General features: G+C 40.7%; 1 long non-coding RNA gene across 1 annotated transcript in view; it reads right to left on the bottom strand.

The window, feature by feature from the left end:
- Positions 1-12,252: 12,252 nt before the first annotated feature.
- LOC123249496 overlaps positions 12,253-20,030 on the bottom strand; it is an 11,446-nt gene continuing 3,668 nt past the window's right edge. Inside the window, exons 2-4 of the long non-coding RNA XR_006506388.1 lie at positions 19,773-19,831; positions 16,789-16,938; positions 12,253-12,450 (exon numbers count right to left, since the gene is read on the bottom strand). This is a non-coding gene — a long non-coding RNA (uncharacterized LOC123249496). The remainder of the gene's footprint in view (positions 12,451-16,788; positions 16,939-19,772; positions 19,832-20,030) is intronic.

Raw genomic sequence — 20,030 nt, forward strand, 5'->3', positions numbered from 1 at the left:
TTTGAACCCAGGACCTCTCATCTCTAGGGCTGACTCTCAATTCACTTAGCCACTTAGCTGCCCCCACAGATATTTCTTAAGTACCTCTTACACTGCAAGTCACTAGACCCAGCATTAGAGAAACAAAGTTTAATATATATATATAGTTCCTGGCCTCAAAGAACTTATGTTCTAGTGAGACAGAACCACAACCAAGTGAGGACATGGGTGCCTTGGACCAGGCTGCCAAGATTTAGAGGGTGCTGATAGCACTGACACTGTGGCAACATAAGAAACTTGAATTTTGATTACAGTTAGCAAGGATAATTAAACTATCCTCAGACACCAAACTGTGTGGCCTGGAACACACCCTAGGCAACTCTTCTCAGCCTCAAAACTCAACTTAGATAATATACGTATAATAGAATATACAAAATGCTGGCTACTAATATTACTGTGACTACTATAAAAAATGTTGAAGATACCAAATGGCAAGATATTCCTGTCCTCCTCCCTCACAGCCAATGCATCCCAGATGAGGTTCATTTCCCATTTCCTCCTACATGATTGAGAGGCCTAATTGTGCCTAAGGGTGTCTGCCTGGCTATCTCTACTCCTAATATTTGGTAAATTGAGGAGGAGGGAGAGAGCCATTAACACTTAGAAGAGAACACAGGATCCTAGGAAAGCCTTTCTATCCCCTCAGAGGGCAAGGGTATACATTCTAAAGCTCTCAACAGATGGAAAGGAATTATTTCCTAATCTTTTTTTTTAATGCTTCAGAATTTCTTTTCCTTCCTCTGGTAGAGACTTCCTTTTTCTCTTTCTTCAGGCATCTCAAAGGGACTCCTTCCCTCTAGAAAGCAAGCCTTCTCTAGCTTGGCCAGCCCTACCTTCTTTTCAGTTCTAAAGTAGCCCCTGAGCACCAATGATTTCCAGGAATTCTTTTTCAACCCTTATTGTCTTAATAAGAATGCTAAGACAGAAGGGCAAGAGCTAGCCTGGTAGGGTTAAGTGACTTGCCCAAGATCACACAGCTAAGAAGTGTCTGTAGTCAAATTTGAACCCAGGTCAGCAAGATTCTGCTCTTATGCACTGAGCTACCTAGCTGCCCTCAGGCACTTCTATTCAACCCATCATACACTGTGTCCTAATTGCCAAGGTAGCCCAAGCTTGTTGTGTGTTGTTACACTGTGGAGGTCACACAATTTGAATCTCGTAGGTCTCAGGCTGGCCATCTTTCTGATCACTACCACTGGAGATGACTCACCATTGGTAGTTAAGTCTCCTCTCTCTGTTTATTCATATTAGGTCAAGGGGGAGAGTTTGAGAGGTGGTAGGGACCTTAAAGATGGCTCATTTTCAGAGAAGAGTGAGCAGTTATGTTTGAGTCCCCACCTTGACTGTTCTACCTCATTCTTTAGTTGACTTTGGGAAATCAATCTGTCTACGCTTCAGTGTCCTCAGAGGGAATATTGCTTAGTTAACTACTCCTAATGATTCTTGTAAGGAAAATATTGAAAATAAAGTACTTTAGCAATGGGAGTCATATGTAGTGCTACAGATAAGGAAACTAAGGCCCAGTGTCTAATCTGTCATGTCTTCTCCATTTGGACTGCCATCTTTACCAACTTTTTGTCACTAGACCCACAGGGCAACAAAGTGGCGTAATGGCTAGAGCACTGGGCCTGGAGTCAGGAAGATCTTAGTTCAAATATGGCTTGAAACACAACTTGGTTGGCCTCAGTTTTCTCATCTGTAAAATTAGCTGGAGATGGAAATGGCAGTATCTTTGCTAAGAAAAGTCCAAATATGATTATGAAGTCCAACACGCCTAAAATGGCAGAAACTCTGCAAAGCCACCAGAACCTTGGTTTCAGACTCTGATTGGTGAGATTTCACTTTATCTTGTAAGGGTCCAGACCTCCACCATACTTCTAGGCCATCTCAGAATCTGGCTCAGACACCCACTCCCTCTTTTTCCCCCCTTTCTTTTGTGTATTGTCTTCCTTCCACTATTAGAATGAAAAGTCCTCGAGGACAGGAACTGTCTGGCTTTTTGTATCTGTATCCAGAGGGTTCAGCGCTAAGCTTGGAAAGTAGGTGCAGAATGAAGGCTTTCTGTAATCTCTCTAAGAATCTGGAGGACTTGGTCTCCTGCCCAGGCCTCCAGTCTCCCAAATATCTTGGTTTTCCATTTCCCCATTTCTCCTTTGACTAGGTTAGGTTTGGGGCCCTGCAGCACCATGTTGGCTCTTCAAATATAATAAAAAAGCAAGTCACTGAACCCATTTTTGCTAAGAAACTTCAAATATGACTTCTCTTCTTGGTCTCTTTTTTCTACCTTTTTTTTTCAGAACTTCCCCATGACCCCAGCTGGATCTTTCAGAGACCGTGTGGTGTAGTGGATAGTATTGCTATTAAGTATTAAGAACACCTGGATTCACATCTACCTCTGACACTTACCATGGGTGTGTCCTTGGGCAAGTTATGAAGAAAACTTAGTTTCTCATAACCCATTTTCTTCCTCTTAAAAATGTGAATAATAATGCTCACAAGTGCTCACCTTACTGGTTGGAAGAAGGCTCAAGTGATTTGCAAATACTAATGCTATGTTGGATATTTGTAGTAGAAGAAGGAATCAAACCAAAGTTGGTGGCTGTCCAAGCCTTCATCTTCCCTCTCATTTTTCTTCATTTCCTTTTTGTCGGCTTATCTCTCCCCATTAGGTTTTCTTTTTTCCTTTATGTTTGGGAGATTGATTGAGGCCTAAACTTCCACTTCCTCATTTATCAAACTTCAAGAGAAAACTCAAGGGAGACATGATACTTGTCTTCACATCTCTGAAGGGCTGTCTTTGTAGAAAAAAGTTAAGACTCATAATTTTCCAATTTTGCCCCAGGTGACTGCACATGAGTGATTGCTCTGAATTTGAGAAGCACAATGCGGGTGATGAAAAGACTGACTTTGGAAGTCCTGGGATTGAACCTCAGTTAGCTACTTAGCACCTGTGTGATTTTGGGAATTGATCTAGTCTCTGTGGCCCTCAGTTTTCTCTTCTGGAGTCAAGAATACCTGGGATCAAATATTGCTTCGTGTTGTTGTTTTTCATCCTTGGTTTTGGAGGGTGACCTACCTGTCTGACCACTTTTTTTCTGTCTCCTTTGCTGGATTGTTATCCAAGTCATGTCCACTACCCATGGGTGTACCTCAAGACTCTGCCCTGGGCCTTCTTCTCAACTCCCTCTTTACTATTTTACTTATGATCTCATCAGCTTCAATGGATTCAATTACCAATCTGGAGATGATTCAAAAATCGACTTCCCCAGCCCTAACCTCTAGATATCTCTTCTTAGGCAGTAGACATCTTAAACATAACTTGTCCAAACTTTGAACTCATTATCTTTCCCCCTACACCTTCTTCTTTTCCTAAGTTTCCTAGAACTGTCAAGGGTACTACCATCCACCCAACCATCCAGGCTCAGAGGTGCCATTCTTGTGACTCTGTACTCTCTCTCAATCCAGATCCAATATGTTTCCAAGGCTTGTTAATTTTACTTTCCTAACATCTCTCTGTATGCTTCCTTTTCTCTTCTGATACTCTCACTGTCTAGTTTGGTTCAGGTCCTCATCATCTCACCTTTGGAATATTGCCATAGTCTTCTGGATGGAACCCTGCCTCAAGTCTCTCCACACTCCCCTCCATCTTCCATTCAGCTGCTGAATTCATCTTCCTAAAGCCCCAACCTGACCATGCCATCTTCTACTCAATTAAGCTCTAGTAACTTCATTATACCTATAGGACTAAATATAAAATCATCTGTTTGATGTTCAAAGCCCTTTATAACTTGTCCCCTTTTCACTTTTTCCAGGCTCTTTGGCTTTGCTTTTATCCAAGTACTCTTTGATCCAGTGATGCTGGCTTCTTGGTTGTTCTTCCAAGAAGAATCTCCATCTCTTGACTCTGGACATTTTTTTCTGTTGGTACCCCATGCCTGGAATTCTCTCTTTCCTCATCTCTGCCTCTTGGCTTTCTTCAAGTTCCATTTAAAATCTCACCTTCTAGAAGGAGTTGTGAACTTCTGAAATAAATCAAACTCACAAAATAAAAAAGGCTTCTTTCATCAAGATTAGTGGAAAGGTCACCTTTATCTGGTACATAGCCATGCACCTGAGTACCCCAGTATCCACTGAGGAAACTGAAAGATTTTTCCTTGTTTTACTGGCTCTTGAATTTAGATATTATATTCCTGGAAGCTGTCATTTGAGGATTTCTTTCTGGAGTTGATCTGTGAATTTTCTCAATTTCAATTTTATTTTCTTGTTTGAGGATCTCTGGGCAGTTATCTTTGATCATTTCCTGTAATATGATGTCCAAGGTTTTTTCTTGTTCATGGTTTTCAGGTAGTCCAATAATTCTCAAATTGTCTCTCCTGGATCTGTTTTCTAGTCAGTCATTTTATCAATAAGATATTTCATGTTTTCCTCTTTTTTTTTCATTCCTTTGATTCTGCTTTATTGTTTCTTGATTTCTCATGAAATAATTAGTTTCTTGATGGTCAATTCTGATTTTAAAGGCCTGACTTTCCTCTGTCAGTTTTTTATTCTCCTTTTTCAATTGGTCCATTTCTTCTTGTATCACTTTCATTTCTCTTTCCCACTTTTCCTCTGCCTCTCTTAATTGGTTTTTGAAATCTTTTTTTGAGTTCTTCCAGAATCTGTGTCCAATCCATGTTTTTTTTTTTTGGACTTGGTATGTGTTTCCTTTGCTTTCACTGTCTCCTTCTGTGTCTGTACCTTGCTCTTTGTTGCCTTGAAAATTCTTTAGAATTATGTGATTTTTTTTGTTTTGTTGTTTGGTCATTTTTCCTATCTAATTATAAGTAGGCTTGGGGGGATGATGTGATGGTCTGAGTGCTGTGGGCTCTGAGAATCCCCTCCCCATGCTTATTCAATTGACCCTTGAGTTGCTGATAGCTTAAAGACTTGCCTCAGGCTTAGGTGTAAGTTTTTTATCTCAGTCTAATCTTGATCAGGTCAGGGACCACTTGATCCAATCAGGCACACCCTTGATTGTCGGTCTTGGAGCTCCACCATGAGCTTTAGGTAAAAAGATCAGTACTTAGTACTACCAAGAACCCCAAAGTGTGAATTAAATCCTTAACTCAAGTCCAGACTAGAATTCCCTGGGCTGGGGCTCTGGACTTCTACACAGGTTTTAAATTTCAAAGGGTATGGGTTGGCTTATACCACTATTTGCCCAGGAGGATCTCAGAGTTTGGATGTTGGCTTGGGCATAGGTTCTTGAACCTTGGTCAGCAGATGTGCGGTGGAGGTGTGTGACTTGCTCTTTCCTCCTTGTTACAACTTCTTGCTGGCTCTGTTCTCCTTTCATCCCAGTGCTCCAAATGTTCATTGCCTACCTTTGGGGTTTTCCTTTTCTTGAAAGTTGTTTCAGTCTGTATCCTTATTGTTTCTTTCACTCCTGTATTCATTTTGTGGCAGTATTTTAATCTTGGTTAGAGAGAATTCTCATGGTGGCACAGAGCCCCTCTGGATTACTCTGCCATATTGGCTTAAAACTGAAAGAATTTTATGGGCTTAGAAGGGTAGATGGAGAGGTGTCATTAGGAGTAGGAGTGAGACCTGGTCATAAGATTCCAGTCACCTTTGGTCATCTGAGCAAGAAAACCCACTCCATTCTGGTTAGCTTCACCTTTATGATTCAAGATGTACCCAAATTTAAGAGATAAGGATGCCAGTCCTAGAGGCAGGAGGTCCTGGATTCAAATCTGACCTTAGACACTTCTTAGTTGTATGATTCTGGGCAAGTCACTTAACCCCCATTGCCTAGCCCTTCCTGTTCTTCCGTCTTGAAACAAATGCACAGTATTGATTCAAAAAGGAAGCTAAGGGTTTAGAGAGAGAGAGAGAGAGAGAGAGAGAGAGAGAGAGAGAGAGAGAGAGAGAGAGAGAGAGACATAAGGACATTTTTTATAGCTCTAGCTAGCTTTAATTAGTTCTGTTTATAGGGTAAACAGAACTCAGATTCCCAGGGTGGAGTCTGGCCCAATCTGATTAAGAGTAAAAAATGCCTGGACTTCAGAAATGTGAGCTCTTCTTAGGACCATCCAGGAATGGGGAGGAAGAGGTTCTTATGACTGAGGATGTCCTTTTGACAAGTTGAACTTAAAACAGTATTAAAATGAATATTCCTCAACACCACTCCTGATTTTCCTTCATTCTAATACTTTCTCTGTTCATTATCTCCAAGTTTTCCTATCTAGATCTTGTTTGTACATCTTTGTTTGCTTGGTGTCTCCCTCATTAGACTGTGAGCTCCATGAGGGCAGGGACAGTCTTTTGCTTTTATTTGTTTTTCCATGTTTAGTGTAGAGCAATGATGGCAAACCTATGACATGCATGTCAGCACTAACATGTGTAGCCATTTTTGATGACATGGGGCTGCACATAGAGAAGTATGGGGTCACATATGGAGGATGAAACATTTGCTATAGAATAGTGTAGACACTCTGTGAACTATAGATGACAATTCTACCTATATTAATTTACCTATTTTAGTTTATTAAATATAGTTATATATTACAATTATACATTTTTGTTATTTAAACTATAAATATTGTGAAATTATGGTTTTTTCTTGAAGTGACACACCACCCCAGTTATGCTTGTTTTTTTGGTGAAATTTGACACACCAAGCTCAAAAGGTTGCCCATCACTGGCCTAGGGCTTGGCACACAGTAGGTGCCTAATAAATGCTTATTGATTGGCTGACCACAGACAAGTCAAAATTCAGTCTTAGTTTCTTCTTCTGAAAAATGGGTAATATTTATAGTACTTACTGTAAAGGCCAACTATGAGACACAGATGAGATGACAATATGTAAAGTGTTTTGTGAACTTTAAAGGGCTATCTAAATGGCACTTTGATCATTCATTATTTAGGGAACTCCCAGGTATGAGAATTTCCTGCACCATTGGAGATTTTGCCTCATCTGTGACATAGTAGCTAAATTCTTGGGGTTTGTTGGAGGCTTAGGGAAGACTTACTGATGCTCACAGAGCTTCTTTATCAACACTAGAATTCTGATCCACGTCTTTGTGGGGCTCAAAGCAGGACTATATGAGCTCTTCCAAGTTCCTCTTTTATTATTACCATTTGGAAAAACAATCTCAGTTAGTCTTTTTTCTATTAATATATACATTAAAGAGTTATTTTACTATTTGCCTTTTTTTCTTCTAGCCTACAAAACTTCACACACGTATGCCTGTCCCACATTGTTCTGCTTTTTCCCTCCATAGATCCAGGCCCTAATTCTACTAATTCTTTAACCCTTACTTTCTGTATTAGTTAGAACTCTAAGACAGAAGGGCAAGGGCTAGGCAAGTTGGGGTTGCGATTTGTCCAGCATCACACAGTTAGGAAATGTCTTAAGTCAGATCTGAACTCTGGACTTTCCATCTCCGGGCCTGGAATTTATCCACTGTGCTACCTACTTGCCTTGCTGCTTACTCTTCTTGTAGAATATTCTCTTTGATAACAGAGACCATCTAACTTTTCTATTTGTATCCTCACCCCTTAGTATGATATAGATGGAAGGTAAGGATTTAAAAAAAAAATACAATGCATTGGTCCCAAAGCAGAAGAGCTTTAAGGGCTGGGCAATGGGGGTCAAGTGACTTGCCCAGGGTCACACAGCTAGGAAGTGTCTGAGGTCATATTTGAACCCAGGACATTCTGTCTTTAGGCCTACCTCTCAATCCACTGAGCCACCCTGATTGGCTTTTTTTTTTTTAACCCTTTCCTTCCATCTTAGAATTACTACTATATTGTGTATTGATTCCAAGGCAGAAGAGTGGTAAGGGCTAGGCAATGGGGGTCAAGTGACTTGCCCAGGGTCACACAGCTAGGAGGTGTCTGAGGTCAGATTTGAACCCTGGACCTCCCATCTCTAGGTCTAGCTCTGAAACCATTGAGCCACCCAGCTGCCCCCCAATTGGCTTTTGTTGACTAGCATTCACTATTTCTAGCCTGGATCCAGACCATGTTCCTCACACACAGAGTCCATGCCATATTCTTTTTTTCTCCCCTTGTCCAACCCTGCTTCTGAGGATGGAAGTCAAATCATCACTGCCATCTTGGAAAGGGTTTGTTCATCAATTATAACATGACCTTATGACCATCCTTATGACTTTTTTGTTGACCAAACCCCTCCCTGGCCATCAGTCTGCCCTAGTCTTCTCCCTGTGAGAACAGAAGCACACTCTTTGTCTTATTATGCGTATCACATAGTAAGCACATAATAAATGCTCATTCGTTCATTTTTCATTCATTCATTCATTCATGTCAACAAGAATGAACGTGGGTTGGACTAGACCTCTGGAATTGGGGCCGTTTGTCCTTTATCCCAAAGCACAACCCAACATCACCCTTGGAAAATGAAGACACAAATCCGAAGTCTATTGCAGACGCAGAGCCATCATTTGCTTAATTAAATGGGGACGAGTGTTGGGGTTCTAGAAAGAACCTCCGAACTATGAGATGGCCCAAAGCTATTTGCAAATAAGTTCCACCATTTTGGATTTGGGTCCCCCTCCTCCTTTTCAGCCAGATACTGTCCCATTTTAATGACGGATTGGAGACATGGATTTTTGGCAGCCCACTGCAGCAAACACGATTCCACACTTATTTCCTTTTAATCAGAAGATACACAGGCTTATAGATACATGGCTCAGCGCCCAAGAAGAGTTAGATAAAGCTTTAGAAAGTAGGATGTGGTGAGGCAATACAGAGCGAGGGTTTTTTTTTCCTTTTTGGATGGCGTGCAGAGATGCTTTTACTGCTCTAAGATATTTTATCTTTTGTTTTGCTTTCGTGGGTATTTTTGCACCTGTTGGGGGGTGTTTATAATAAAATGCAAAGCTAGCCAGTAGGGCATATGCATCTAATTCCATAATATATACCAAGCTGCCTCCGTGTCATTTAAAAATTGCAAATTAAACATTTTTTCCACAAAACTAGTAATATAATCTCTTGATGTCATAAATATGAAAGTAACATGTTATTTATATAGTCATGATGTCAGGAAGACATTATTTAAGTGCTTAATGGGATCAGAGGCTTAGCACACAGGAAATATTTTTTTTCTATATGTTTCCTGTGTCTGTTTTACCAAGTTTAATCATTTTAATTGCAGTTTCTTTTTTACTTTTTTAAAACAAGACTCGAACTTTCAGGCAGCTATTTGAGCTTTCTTCTTTTTGGCAGGCAGAGGAATGGTATAACGGGGTAGAGATGTCAGGTATTGCTGAAGGAACGAATCCATAATCTTTTGTCTCTCTCTTTGGTCACTGGCGGCTTATTTATCATAGAGACGTTGTCTTCCAGTCCCAAAGGGCTTTTCTTTCTAAAGCAAACAAACAAAAGACCAGATTGATTTTTTTTTCTTCAAGCCAAATTTCCTTTGGATTTAATCTTAAGAGTCAGTCTGACCTTCTTGGGGCCCAGTTCTCCCTGGAGATGTTTCCTTGTTCAGTGGAATGTCTTGGATGAGAGGGTTAAGTGGTTAATTGATATGTGATACTTGATGACTCAAAAACTTGGCTGAATCATACATTTTAATAATAAAAAAGAAAGCTAGCATCGATATTGAGTTTTAAGGGTCACCGCGAGGGCCATACATATCTCATGTGGTCCTCACACTAGTCCGGAGAGGTAGGTGCTCTTGTATCCCTAGATTAGTGGTTCCCAAACTTTTTTGGCCTCCCTCCCCCTTTCCAGAAAAAATATTACTTAGCCCCCTGGAAATTAATTTTTAAAAAATTTTAATAGTAATTAATAGGAAAGAGAAATGCCCCTGTAGCCATCACCGCCTCCCTGGATCGCTGCAGCACCCACAAGGGGGCGGTGGTGCCCACTTTGGGAATCACTGCCCTAGATGAAGAAACTAAGCCCAAAAATAGACAAATGGCTTCCTTGCTAGATTTGAACCTAGGTCTTCCACACTCCAGGGTCAGTGTTCTAACCATTGGCAGCATAAGGTGTCAAACCAATGCTTTAGAGCTGTAGAAAAAGTTAGGGATCAGCTGATCCAAACTCCTTGATTCACAGTTGAGAAAACAGAGGCCAAGAGAGGTGGAGAGATTTGCCCACGGTCATTTATAGGTAGTAAATGATACAACTGGGATTGGAAGCCGAGTCCTCTGGGCTCTTTCCACTTGTTCGTGCTTTATGGGCCCAGAGAAGCAGGGACAAATTTCATCTGTGTACTTAAAGAGAGAGACAGAGAGACAAGGACAGATAGAGATAGACAGAGACGGCAGAGAGGAGAGGATAGTAGAGAAAAGGAGAGGAAAGGAGAGAGAACATTCAAGACTTAGGTTTGGCCTCCATATGTGTGGATGTGAGACATCTATCCATTGTATAAACAGCTCCCGGCGGCTGATTTACAAAGTGGTACCCAGCTCCATAGAGGTAGTTGTTGTGACGGTGGAATGAGTGATGGCAGCTGTAGTCCAGAAGATGCTGGTGAGAACTCAGCTAATGAGGATACGGTGGGTGCCTCCAACATGAAAAGATAAGGAAACATTAGGCTCCCATCTGGATGGGCCTCTTGGGTTTGAGCCAGCTTCGGGAAGACAAAGCTCTCCTCTTTATTGTTCTCGGGGCAGGGGGACAAGATAGCTGGAGCTCTTCAGAGCCAGAGCAGAAAGTGCGCTGGTCAGCTCTCTGTCAAAGAATAAGTGAAAACCAGTCATCTTTCCTCATTGTCTCGGGCTTCCACGAGTGCCTCCCTGTACGTTGCGCTAGCCTAAGTACTGTACAAGATTCGTGGAATTGGGGGGGCCTGAGTGTCCAGCTAACCCGTACGTGGTCATCCAGCCTCTACTGAAGACCTCCAGGGAGGAGGATTCCACCCATCAGTCAAGAAATTTTTATTAAGTGCTATGTGCCAGGCACTGTGCTAAGCATTGGAACACAGAAAAAGGCAGCCCACGCCACTGTTGTAATGCTCTCATTGTTAGAAAAAAAAAACCTTTCCTTACTCTGAGACCAAATTTTCCTCTCTTGAGGCCCTCTCTGTACCTTTCCTCCCGATTTTTGTCCAATCAAGTCCCTTCTCTCTTATGGGACTCCTTGAAACCTAGCTTTTTCCCTAAAGGCATCATCACCTTTCTTGGCCCTCTTCCAGGCTTCTTCTTCACCCACAAACACAGAGGGCCAGGAGGAACAGTTGGCATCTGCCTTGCTGTCCACTCCTCCTACTGTCCCCCATCACTCAGTGACCATCTCTCCTTTAAAGTTCTAACACAAATGTCTGTATTGTTTCTGTCATCTATGAAGCCTCATGCCACTCTCTTGCAATGAATTTAAGCCCTAGCATATAGCCTGCTTCTTCACCTGGCCCTTTGCCCCTAAGAACACCTTCGCCTCCTGAATTCCTCTATGATCTTGGTCATGCATAAGTGTGGTCATATCTTAGATCCTTCCCCAATGCCACCAGAAACTCAACTGAACTTCCCCTGAGGGCCAGCTCTGCCCTTGCTCTTGTGGAAGGTTGCCCAAAGTGGAATGAATGGGCCACTTTGAAATGTTCCCCTCATTGGAGGTCTCAGGCAACATCTGGATGACTATTTGCTGGGAATGTTGTAGAAGGAACTATTGTTCAGTCCTTCTGGCCTGGATGGCCACCAAGAACCCTTCCATCTCTCAGATTCTATGATCTTGGTTGTTTCTGGGCCTGGAGCACGGTCCATCTCTCAAGGATCATCCTTCATCCAAAGAAAATTCTCCAAGTTTAGAAATCATTGAGGATGATATTCAGCTGGTTTTATAGTGGGTAGACCAGCAATGAAAAAATAAAAAAACAGGACTTTGGAGCTGATAAGCACAACTAATGACTTGCCAGTATCTTCTGAATGATCAGTGCCATTGTTATGTCTTAGTATGGAAAAATTCTCCCTCTAGATGTTAGAATAAAACAGAACTGTATTCTGAAAGCATGGGACAATTTACTTTTTTTTTTAGTTCTGTTGTTCCTTTGTGTGTCTTAATTGCTCAGCACAGAAAGACCCATAGAACCTAGAAGGAACCTCAATGATAAGAAACAAACTTAATCCTGGCCCCCATGCTCAGTTCCTCTGGGTTTCTGCTCTCATTGTTTTAAATAAATAGCTCCAACCATTTATTTTAGTATTTAAATAAATTATTTATTTAATATATTTGTTTAATATATTTAATATTTAATAAATAGCTCCAACAGAGCTTCCAGAGACAGCCACTGAAATGAAAGAAGCCCCATCCAGCTACCATGTTTTTTGTTTTGTCTCCTATCAACTTCCCAACTCTTTTCCTTTCTTCAGACATTGATGGTTTCTGTGCTATCACTTGGATCCCTTTATCTGACCTTGGGTAAGTCATCTAGATTTCCTTGTGCCTTAGTTTCCTCGTCTGTAAAAGAAAAAGGTTGGATTAATTGGTGTCTAAGGTCCAGCTCTATCTCTGTGCTCCTGTAATCTAGACACTCTTGTCTTCTTAACCTGGGGTCCATGCACTTGTCTTCTAGTCAATTTGCTGACCCTTTGAGTTGGGAGTGAGTCTTTAAGTCAGAGGAACTGGGTTTGAATTCTTACTCTGAAACTACTAGCTAGAGGACTTCAGGTAAACCAATTAACCTCTCTGAGATCTATCTATCTATCTATCTATCTATCTATCTATCTATCTATCTATCTATCTATCTGTCTGTCTGGCTGTCTGTCTGTCTGTCTGTCTCTATCTATCTATCTATCTATCTATCTATCTATCTATCTATCTATCTATCTATCATCATAGTAAGTATGATAAGTCCTACTTCCCACCTAACAGCATTTTGGTGAAGAAAGTGCTTTGTAAATCTTTTTTTTTAAACCCTTGTACTTCAATGTATTGTCTCATAGGTGGAAGATTGGTAAGGGTGGGCAATGGGGGTCAAGTGACTTGCCCAGGGTCACACAGCTGGGAAGTGGCTTTGTAAATCTTAAAGTATTATGTAAGGGAAAATTCTTTTTCTTGCTACAATTTTGCTCTCAGGGTCTTCTCTTCTGAGAGAGATTATTTGAATTGTCTTAGGAAGATTCTGAAGATCACCTGGCAAGACAAACTACTGAACACTGTGGTCCTATCTCGAGTTGAACTCATCTCATTAAATCTCTTCAGAATTGTCCCAGATGTTTTATTGCTGAGATTAGTTAAGTCTATCACAGCTGATCATCCCACAATATTGCTGTTACTGTGTACAATGTTCTCCTGGTTCTGCTTGTTTCACTCTGCATCAGTTCATGTAAGTCTCTCCACTTCTTTCTGAAATCATCCTGTTCATCATTTCTTTATAGCACAATAGTATTCCAGCACCACCATATACCACAATTTGTTCAGCCATTCCTCAATCAATGGACATCCCTTTAGTTTCCCATTTTTTGCCACTGCAAAAAGAACTGTATATATTTTTGTACAAGTAGGTTCCCCCCCCCCCACAGCCCCTTTTTAAATCTCTTTGGGATTCAGACCTAGTAGTTATGGTATTGCTGGATCAAAAGGTATACTGTGTTTTATAGTCCTTTGGGCATACCAAATTGTCCTCCAGAATGGTTGAATCAGTTCACAACTCTATTGGTGATGCATTAATGTCCCAATTTTGCCACATCCCCTCCAACATTGTTTTCCTTTACTGTCATATTGGCCAATCTGATAGCTGTGAGGTAGCACTTCAGAGCTGTTTTAATTTATATTTCTCTAATCAAGAGGGATTTAGAACATTTTTTCATATGATTATTGATAGTTTTAATTTCTTCAGCTGAAAACTGCTTATTCATATTCTTTGACCATTTGTCAAGTGGAAAGAACTTGTATTCTTTGACTTAGTTCTCTATATATTTGAGAAATGAGACTTTTATCAGAGAAACTTGCTATGAAATTCCCCCCCTCTCCAGCTTTGATGCTTCCCTTTCAATCTTGGTTACATTGGTTTTGTTTATACAAACCTTTTTTAATTTAATGTAATCAAAATTATTCATTTTACATCTTGTAATGTTCTCTTATCTCTTGTTTGGTCACAAATTCTTCCCTTCTTCATAGATGTAGCAAGAAAATTATTTTGTTTCCCAAATTTACTTATAATATCACCTTTTATGTATAAATCATATACCCATTTTGACCTTATCTTGGTATAGGGTGTGAGATATTGATCTATACCTAACTTTTGCCATACTTTTTTCTAATTTTTCCAGCAGTTTTTTTTTGTCAAATAGTGAGTTCTTATCCTAAAAGCTGGGGTCTTTTATCCAACACTAGATTGCTAAGATCATTTACCCCTAATTTATTCCATTGATCCACCATTCTATTTCTTAACCAGTACCAGATTGTTTTGATGATTACTGCTTTATAGTACAGTTTAAAAATCTGGTACTGCTAGGCCACCATCCTTCACATTTTTTTCATTAATTCTCTTGATCTTTTATTCTTCCAGATGAATTTTATAATTTTCTCTAGTTCTATAAAATTGTTTTTTGGTAGTTTGATTGGTATGGCACTGAATAAGTAAATTCATTTAGGTAAGATTTTAATTTTTATTATATTAGCTTGGCCTACCCATGAGCAATTAATGTTTCTCCAATTATTTATATCTAATTTTATTTGTGTGAAGAATTTTTAAAAACGGTGTTCATATAATTCCTGTGTTTGTCTTGGCAAATAAATTCCCATGTATTTTATACTGTCTAGAGCAGTGATGGGCAAACTTTTTAAAGAGGGGGCCAAAGGAAAGGAAATGCTCATCTGTCAGTCTATTTCTAAGGCAACTCTTTCAAAGTTTCATCATATTGTATCCTACTCCTTGTATCCTACTCCTTGTATCGTCAGATTAGGAATAATGTCACTCCACTGGATAGAACATTTCAGCCACCCCCCCCCAATCTGGCCCACTGGCTGTAGTTTGCCCATCACTGGCCTAGAGTGATTTTAAATGGAATTTCTCTTTCTAACTCTTGCGACAGGACTTTGTTGGAAATATATAGAAATGCTGATGACTTATGTGGATTTTTTTTTTGTATCCTACAACTTTGCTAAAATTATTAATTATTTTAACTAGTTTTTTTAAGTCTATTCTCTAGGATTCTTTAAATATACCATCATATCATCTGCAAAGGGCGATAGTTTAGTTTCCTTTTTGCCTACTTTAACTTCTTCAATTTTTCTTTCTTCTCTTACTGCTAAAGCTTACATTTCTAGTACAATATTAAATGATAGTGGTGATAATAGGCATCCTTGCTTCACTGGATCTTATTGGGAAGGCTTCTAACTTACCCCTATTGCAGATGATACCTGCTGATGGTTTTAGCTAGATACTACTTATTATTTTAAAGAAAGGCCCATTTATTCCTATACTTCCTAGTGTTTTTTTTTTAATAAGAATGGGTTAAATATCCTTTTTTTAAAAGCTAATAAGGTCTGGTTGACTAATTGATATCAACGGACAGTTACGATGGGAAGCACACTGGTGGGGGCTCATGAGTTACATAGCCCTAGAAAATGATTCCTCTCCCTCCCACACATAGCTAATCAGAGATAGAGTCTTTAAAGGATGCAGGACCATACTCTGGAATTTGAGTCATCACTGACAATAAGAGTTGGGTTACTTATCTCAGAGCATGTGCTACAGAAAAGAAAACTTATTTAGAAGTATTACTGAATTTCTAGTAGCTTTTCCTCATCGTTTATTTTCTCAATTAATGGACACTAAATAATACAATTATTATCTTACAGATCATGATAGCAATCATGGGGTGAAGCCATGTAGGTCCAGTCTTATAAAGAACAGGGCTTCTTAGCAAATGATGGAAACCTGAGCTGCTCCTCATGCTTAGCTCTCTGAGGCTAACTCCCCAACGCTCTTCTTGGCAGCTGGTTCCATAGACTGCCATTTCACAGTCACCATCCTTTCCCAAAGTCTCCTCTTTTGTTCTCCTCAGTTGGTCATATCTTGCAATATTTCCTCCAGCCTTTTCAAACCTCCCACACTAATCCTAATACTGTGTACTCATAGACAACCTTCTGAGGACTATAGTTCCAAAGAGATCATGAAATTCTTGCCTGCTCATGTTCCTTTAATATTTCTAAAAGAATTCAGAATAATTGGGGAAGAGTGTTTAGTAGGTTAAACATTATTAAAGGACGACCATCTTGAATCAAAGGCTGAATTTGGGGATTATTTCTCCTAATATCTCTGTCATAGCATAAAAAGAACCATAAACCTACAGAAGAGAAGACAGTTTTGCTAGGTTTGGGATATTGCTTTTGGCTGTATGACTCTGGGTAAATCATTTCTTTTTCAAAGACAAAGATGGCTGTATTTGGGAAAACAAAAAGAAAGCTATATATTTCTTAATCCATGGAAAGAAACAATATATTTCTGACTGCTTTTCGTGAAAGTTAACTTACAGGTGTGAAATAGGAGTCAATGAGGAAAAGGAATTTAAGATCGATCTGGTTTAAAAGCTACAGGGGCTTTTCTCAATCATTCCAACAAGGTGCTTAAGAATGCCCCACCGAGATGAGAATAACCTTTCCCATCAGCACGACATGAGTTAAACATGTGATTAATGATGACAGAAGATGACTAGGTTTGTAAAATGCGACTCTGAGTAAGACTGAGCGAAATATTAATTTATGTGACATCAATAATGTTTTAGTCCAAGTGAACCGTCCTTACATAAAACACTCCTAATTACTGGTATACTTTTACTTTCTACTTACCATTGATCTTCACGGCAAGACCACCAGAGTAGGTGGGAGTTGCTGCTGAAGCAGCAGTTATCATTTGGGGCCGTCACTCAGACCAAGCGCCAATCTTCTCATGTGATCCCACAGTAAAAATTTGACTAGTTCGCCTTTTTGTCAAGTTTTCTTTTTTTAAAGGAAAGAATGAAATGCATAAAGATAAATGTACCTTTCATAGGAATATTAACATTTGAACACCCTTTGGGACAGACAATGCTTTTGAGATCTAGCCAGGTCCCAGAAGGAAAAAAAACACATTAATTTTTATTGGGTGATGAATAAGATAATTGCTTATTAGGGATAGGTCAGGCTATTACAAAGGGGTTGTAATGGTGAGTTCTTCTGAACCTGATCCAAGGGCTCATGGGGTCCTATCATGGGATGGATCCTAAATTTTGAAGAAAGTCATTTCTTATACTTTTTCAAGGCACACCTAGAAGGGTAGAAGTATGAGATGACTTCTAGCAGAATCTGAGCTGGAAGTTCTAGGACCATGGTGGCAAACCTATGGCATGCGTGCCAGAGGGGGCACCCAGAGCCCCCTCTGTGGGCACCTGTGCGGTCACCCCAGCACAGAGTTTCCCAGAGTTTGTTACTAGAAAGCCAGAGGGATGCGGGGCAGGCTGTTCCCCTCCTCCTCACCTGAGGACATTTCTCACATCACCTGCCCCTCTAAAAGGTTTGCCATCACTGTTCTAGGAAATTCAAGCCCTACCGGACCTGTTGGTCAAGCCGTTGAATGACCTCTGGTTTGTAAGACCTCACATGTTAACATCAGAATTAGACTCCCCAAGCATTAATTTAGTGCCTCTTCTGTTCAAGGTGCCAGTTTTAGAATCAGAGGACCTCAGACCAAGTCTGAGCTCTGTTGCTATGGACCAGTGTGACCTCTGGCAAATTACTTAATTCCTCCGAACTTCACTTTCCTTGCCTATAAATTAAGGAGTTCAGACTCCACGGCTTCTTCAGTCTATATTGTCCGTGGGGTTTTCTTGGCAAGGATACTCGAGTGATTTGCCATTTCTTTCTCCAGTGGATTAGGCAAGCAGAGGTTAAGTGACTTGCCCAGGGTCACACAAGTGTCTCAGGTGGATTTAACCTCAGAAATATGAGTCTTCCTTGACTCCAGACCCAGAGTTTTATTCAACTTTGACATCAAGCTGCTTCTACATGTATGAATATATATAGACATATGCACATACCTAACTATATCTATATCTATATACATATATATACACACACACAGACACACACACATAGATGTGCACATGCATGCTTTGTGCTAGCTATTCAGGATATGGAGAGGCAAAAATGTCCTTGCACTCATGGAGATTATATTCTAGTGGCCATGGGGAAAATTTGTATGTACTTCTAAGAGTATGAAACTACTGTGTATACAAAGGAATCGAGCCATTAGTAACTGGGACTATTAGGAAAGCCCTGAAATAATAATGACTAGCATTTAGACAGCACGTTAAAATATTATCTCATTTAATCCTCATAATAACCCTGGGAATAGGTGTTATGATTAATCCCATTTTAAAGATAGGGAAATTGAGGTAGAGAGGGAATTCAAATGACTTGCTCAGGGTCACACTGCTAGTCGGCGTCTGAGGATGGATTTGAACTCTGATCTTTCTGAATCCCCTGAGCCGCCTGGCTGCTCCCTGAGGTGGGGAGAAGCTGTATGGAAGTCCTGTAGGAGAACAAGTGTGCTCAGTTCAAATGCACTTACCATCGTCGGTATGATGCTTGGACACTTTGTCTAGAATGTAAGAACGAATCTCTGCGCAGCGTAAGTCGCTTACATTATGGGCTTTAATTAATGGGCTTGGAATTAAAGAGGATTTATGTCAACTAATCCACAGAATTTAAAATACTTCAGTCAACTGGTGATCGTGGGGGCTCAAGAGGGAAGCAGCGGGAAGCCTTGTGGTCTCATTTGGTATTTTCAGGCCTGGCACAACGTGCCAGATTTGTGTTGTGTAGGGATATCCAGCATGACACACTCTCCAGGCTGGATGGAATCTCCCAAACATCAGCGTTGGCTGTACCTGAAGAAGCTCCCCACCCCCTTTCTGCCTACAGCATCACCAGCAGGGGATCATTCGGTCCTTCAAAGACCTCTGCGAGAGGGGAAACTACTTCTTCCGGTGGCAGCCCATCCCACTTGGAGGCCGTTCTAATTTGGGGGAAGCTTCTCCTAATGTGGAGCCCAAACCTGCCTCCCTGTCACTTCCACCCATTGATCCTACTTCTGCCCTCTGGGGCCAAGGAGAACAAGACTAATCCCTCTTTCATATGACAGCCCTTCAAATACTTGAAGACGGCTGTCATGTCCCCCTTCAATCGGCTCTTCTCCAGGGGAAACACCTGGAGATCATCCAGGCAACGATAACTATCGGGCTCAAGGATCAGAAAGGGAAGTTTGGACATCCAAACCCATTATATGTGGAGAGCTTTCTAGCACTTGGATGACCTGGGGTGGGGATGGGGGGAATCCTAGTTATTTACAAACATACAACTACATCAAGCAATGACTTCTATATAATGAACCCTTAACAATAATCTTGAAAAATATGATACCCAATTGTTTTGAAAATGAAGATAATGTCCCCAAAAAGAAATGTGAGGAGCCATCTTCCCTTGCTTCTTTGAAGAGGTGGAGACCCAAGGGTATGGCAAATTGCATATAAGGCCAGTCTTTTTCATGTGTTATTTAGTTTTGAAAGATTTCTTCCTCTTTTTTGTCCCCCCTCTCTTTTTCTGAGGCTAGGTCTCCCCATCTCTCCCAGGCTGGAAGTGCAGAAGCCAGATCCCATTGCTGTTTCACATAGTAGTTTTGTCCAATTCCCAGGGAAGGGGAACATTACCATATTGGTGCCAGGCTTAGCATGGATGCACAATCAGCTTTAACCCTACTCTATCTTGGAACTCCCAAGCTTGGGCAATCTACTCACCTCAGCCTCCTCAGGAGCCAAGTGTGCAGCACCATGCTTGCCTACAGTTATGCTTTGTTCTAAGAGGAAAGGCACGAGAAAGGATAAAATGGGAAATGTAGTTGACGTTAAAAACAAAAGAAGACACATTAACTATTAATTTCTGTCCTAGGCTTCTTGGGGTCATCCAAAGAGAGCTTTTGTGGGGGGCAAGAAGAGGGGGAGAGAGGGAAAGGGAGAGGGGGAGAGAGAGAGAGAGAGAGAGAGAGAGAGAGAGAG

Source organism: Gracilinanus agilis, chromosome 5 (assembly GCF_016433145.1).
Source record: "Gracilinanus agilis isolate LMUSP501 chromosome 5, AgileGrace, whole genome shotgun sequence".
Lineage (NCBI taxonomy): Eukaryota > Metazoa > Chordata > Mammalia > Didelphimorphia > Didelphidae > Gracilinanus > Gracilinanus agilis.